At 44.4% G+C, this 5000-nt stretch overlaps 3 non-coding genes across 3 annotated transcripts in view; all 3 read left to right on the top strand.

The window, feature by feature from the left end:
- The first annotated feature begins 1398 nt into the window (after positions 1-1398).
- LOC125076670 lies at positions 1399-3302 on the top strand. The gene has a single exon (XR_007120595.1). It is a non-coding gene; the product is annotated as a small subunit ribosomal RNA (ribosomal RNA).
- Positions 3303-3760: 458 nt separating this feature from the next.
- LOC125076669 lies at positions 3761-3917 on the top strand. The gene has a single exon (XR_007120594.1). It is a non-coding gene; the product is annotated as a 5.8S ribosomal RNA (ribosomal RNA).
- A 748-nt stretch (positions 3918-4665) lies between these two features.
- Positions 4666-5000, top strand: part of LOC125076673 — a 3997-nt gene continuing 3662 nt past the window's right edge. The window contains exon 1 of the ribosomal RNA XR_007120598.1: positions 4666-5000. This exon is cut by the window's right edge and continues 3662 nt beyond it. This is a non-coding gene — a ribosomal RNA (large subunit ribosomal RNA).

The raw sequence follows: 5000 nt of genomic DNA, 5'->3' as shown, positions 1-5000 counted from the left end.
TAAATAAACGAAGATACAACTTTCTTTGTTGTTGTTGTTGTTGTTGTTTTTTTTTTTTTTTTTTTTTTTTTTGTTGTTGTTGTTGTTGTTGTTGTTGTTGTCGTTGTTGTTGCATTGACGTTGCATAATATCATATAATCATATACTATCTATAAAAATATAGAACAAAATAATCGAAGTTTTGGAGATTTTGGAGGGTTTGGGGTGTCAGTTGGGGGGGAGGGGGTTGGGGAGGGGGAGGGGGGGGGGCGGATAGGGCTGCGTGTTCTGGGGTTCGTCGTCTTATGATATCAGATCGAATATGAGAAACATAATAAAATAATAATAATAATAAAAAAAAAAATACATTCCGTTCGAACGAGCCGAATGTCATACTCATCGTCAGGCATATATATGGAGTAGTGACGGTTCGAACGTCGAACATTCAAAAATTGATGTTAGACGCGAAGTGACCGGATCAGTACTCTTGTATAACGAAAAAAATGTTATTATCGTTTTCATTTGTCGTCTTTGTTGCGTGTCTTCTGGCGTGTCTCTCGATTCGTCGTATCGCGTTATATTATACTTTACGTAGTGTAACAACAAGTATGTACGTACGATTCGTCTCGACCGCTGGGGGATATTCACTGACACACGTGAAAATGATAAAAAGATTCTTATTCGTTCTGTAAAACTGTGCCGACCGACGGACGCACGTAGATCTCTCTGCCTCATGCGCTCTTCCTCTTATCGTCGTCGTCGTCGCTCTCGCTACAATCTATCCTCATGGAATAAATGTTGATTCATTGTAGTCGATCTGCGACGTCGCGACGATATGAGAAAACGTTAGAGACGGAGTTCTTAAAAGATTCAGTGTATTCGTATAGTGTGTATAATTTTTATATTATATATGAACGGTCGTTTCTAAAATTCTTTTTGTTAATTTTTACATTTATCATGTACAAAAAATACACAACCCGAGTATCGGTACGATCACTCAAACACCGGGCGTCGATCCCAATGTTTTACGATAATAATCGTTGAACAATACATACGTACACGTCGTGTGCGAAGTGTTATTTTGAAAAAAAAACTCGATCTCGTTTAGAACGTTCGAATTCGTGACCGTTATGTGTCATTATGTGAAGACGCCTCCGCCGCCGCCGCCGCCGCCGCTGTCGTCGCGTTATATATTATAGCGCACGCGCGCGCGCGTGCTTAAAGCGCGTTTGTGTCTCATATAAATTTTTATAAGAGTCAACCGTTAAAATCTATCGCGTCTAACGCGATCGACGATACGGTGAGACGCTCGTTTCATACTGTGCGTATATTGTACATGCATGCATAAGTTTGTGTGTATTTTATATGCGAATATGAAACGAGAAGAGTAATTGACGACTTCAACAAGTCTCGGTTAGCTCCCTGGTTGATCCTGCCAGTAGTTATATGCTTGTCTCAAAGATTAAGCCATGCATGTCTCAGTGCAAGCCGTATTAAGGCGATACCGCGAATGGCTCAATATATCAGTTTTGGTTCCTTAGATCTTACTCAGTTACTTGGATAACTGTGGTAATTCTAGAGCTAATACATGCAATCAGAACTCTGACCAGTGATGGGATGAGTGCTTTTATTAGATCAAAACCAATCGACGGAGGGCGTCTCGTCCGAAGTCGTTAATTTTGATGAATCTGGATAACTTTTGCCGATCGCATGGTCCAGTACCGGCGACGCATCTTTCAAATGTCTGCCTTATCAACTTTCGATGGTAGTTTCTGCGACTACCATGGTTGTCACGGGTAACGGGGAATCAGGGTTCGATTCCGGAGAGGGAGCCTGAGAAACGGCTACCACATCCAAGGAAGGCAGCAGGCGCGCAAATTACCCACTCCCGGCACGGGGAGGTAGTGACGAAAAATAACGATACGGGACTCTTTCGAGGCCTCGTAATCGGAATGAGTACACTTTAAATATTTTAACGAGGAACAATTGGAGGGCAAGTCTGGTGCCAGCAGCCGCGGTAATTCCAGCTCCAATAGCGTATACTAAAATTGTTGCGGTTAAAAAGCTCGTAGTTGCATTTGTGCGCCGCGCTGTCGGTGCACCGCATCCGCGGTGATACTGACACGTCTGCGGAGCATATCGTCGGTGAGCCGGCGGTAAAACGCCGGTTCAATATCAAAATCCTATCGCGGTGCTCTTCAGTGAGTGTCGAGATGGGCCGACAATTTTACTTTGAACAAATTAGAGTGCTCAAAGCGGGCTCAAAATGCCGCTTGAATATTTCGTGCATGGAATAATAGAATATGATCTCGGTTCTATTTTGTTGGTTTTCAGAACTCCGAGGTAATGATTAATAGGGATAACTGGGGGCATTCGTATTGCGACGTTAGAGGTGAAATTCTTGGATCGTCGCAAGACGAACATCAGCGAAAGCATTTGCCAAAGGTGTTTTCATCAATCAAGAACGAAAGTTAGAGGTTCGAAGGCGATTAGATACCGCCCTAGTTCTAACCGTAAATATGTCATCTAGCGATCCGCCGACGTTACTACAATGGCTCGGCGGGCAGCTTCCGGGAAACCAAAGATTTTGGCCTCCGGGGGGGGGTATGGTTGCAAAGCTGAAACTTAAAGGAATTGACGGAAGGGCACCACCAGGAGTGGAGCCTGCGGCTTAATTTGACTCAACACGGGAAATCTCACCAGGCCCGGACACCGGAAGGATTGACAGATTAATAGCTCTTTCTTGATTCGGTGGGTGGTGGTGCATGGCCGTTCTTAGTTGGTGGAGCGATTTGTCTGGTTAATTCCGGTAACGAACGAGACTCTAGCCTGCTAAATAGGCGTCGTCATTTAGGTGTGCTCGATTTCGGTCGAGCAACTCACTGGCGGCGTATTAAAATTCTTCTTAGAGGGACCGGCGGCTTCGAGCCGCACGAGATTGAGCAATAACAGGTCTGTGATGCCCTTAGATGTCCTGGGCCGCACGCGCGCTACACTGAAGGAATCAGCATGTTCTCCCTGGCCTAGAGGCCCGGGCAACCCGTTGAAACTCCTTCGTGCTGGGGATTGGGGTTTGCAATTATCCCCCATAAACGAGGAATTCCTAGTAAGCGCGAGTCATAAGCTCGCGTTGATTACGTCCCTGCCCTTTGTACACACCGCCCGTCGCTACTACCGATTGAATGATTTAGTGAGGTCTTCGGACCGACACGCGGTGGCTTCACGGCCGTCGGCGTTGCTGGGAAGTTGACCAAACTTGATCATTTAGAGGAAGTAAAAGTCGTAACAAGGTTTCCGTAGGGGAACCTGCGGAAGGATCATTAACGTAAATTATCAATCTCGAAAGAGTGCGATAATGAACGATAATAAAATTGTAAAACACAAATATCGACGTTCGGAATGTGTCGTTTCGATGCGAGGACGCGATTCTCACTCTCTCTCTCTCACACAGCAGTGTGTCCGAGTCAGAGTCCAGAGTCGTGTAACGCGTCCTATTCTGATATTTTTCGATGTCGATTTCGAGGAAAGTACGATGTGTTAACGCACATCGTCATCTTCAAATAAAATGTATATTTCTTTTTTTTTTTTTTGTACTTTTTTTTTTTTTTAACTTTTTTTTTTTTTTTTTTTTAATTTTTTGAATTTTTCTCTGTATACTAAAAATAAGAGAAAAAAACGAAAAAAAAAAAAAAAATTAAAAAAAAATAAACTCATATCACTGGCGTATAGAATCGTTCGAGTGATCGTAGAAATTATAAAAATAAAACAAATTAAAAACCATTACCCTGGACGGTGGATCACTTGGCTCGCGGGTCGATGAAGAACGCAGTTAACTGCGCGTCATAGTGTGAACTGCAGGACACATTTGAACATCGACATTTCGAACGCACATTGCGGTCCGTGGAGAAACATCCAGGACCACTCCTGTCTGAGGGCCGGCTGTATAAAAATATAAACCACACTGTTCAATGTTTAATGTCGTAATGTCTATTATTTCGTAACCGACTCAATAGACTGACTGACGTTTCTCGAACATATGACGGTATCCGCGTTCGATGTGTTATATTACGTGTTTAAATATACTTAATATAAATCTCGTTCTCGGTCCGTTCAAATATAACAAATACGATGTGTATGTATGTTTACGTTTACATGCGTGTGTGTGTATATATTATTTATATTTTTATATACGCGTTCGTGTGTACGTTTACGTCACGGAGTTTCGTTATGCGACGTCAGAGAGACTGAGAGCGTCGCTCGTCGCCAGACGAGGAGCGCCCATCTCCGACCTTTCGATCGTTTCATTGAGTTGTTCTCGATCAAAGAGGGTAATCGGAGTTTAGGTGATCTCTTCGTCTCGTGATTATCGAGTACGTGCGTTTCTTTTGTTCATACTCTAATGTCAAAATTTCGAATACAAAAGCTCCGCGATCGTTACGACGTATACGAGACGAACGTGTTTATATGATGTGTAAATAAAGCGCGCTCGCATCGTTGAACGTGATGACATCGAAACATTCGTATATATATATATATATTGTATATATATCGAGTAGGCGGACTCGACGTCCGAAGAGCGCGTCGACGCCGACGTCGGAACGATCGGAATGAAAATTCTCTCTCGTCTCGACGAAAGCGGCGCCGTCGCGTTGACGGATATCGCGTCTGCCTCGTTTTTTTTATCGTTGGCCTCAGATCAGGGAGGATCACCCGCCGAATTTAAGCATATTAGTAAGCGGAGGAAAAGAAACTAACCAGGATTTCCTTAGTAGCGGCGAGCGAACAGGAAATAGCCCAGCACTGAATCCCGCGGTTGTAACGATCGCGGGAGATGTGGTGTCCGGGAGGTATCGCTTTCTCGTCGTCGCCACTCCTGTCCAAGTTCGTCTTGAACGGGGCCGTTTTCCCGTAGAGGGTGCCAGGCCCGTAGCGACGGAGCGAGACGGCGAGAGGTACGCTCCTCAGAGTCGGGTTGCTTGAGAGTGCAGCCCTAAGTGGGTGGTAAACTCCATCTAAGGCTA

The sequence above is a fragment of the Vanessa atalanta genome, unplaced genomic scaffold (genome assembly GCF_905147765.1).
Source record: "Vanessa atalanta unplaced genomic scaffold, ilVanAtal1.2, whole genome shotgun sequence".
NCBI classification, from domain to species: Eukaryota; Metazoa; Arthropoda; class Insecta; order Lepidoptera; family Nymphalidae; genus Vanessa; species Vanessa atalanta.
Note: the sequence above shows the minus strand (reverse complement) of the source record. Positions and strands in the feature narration are given on the sequence as shown.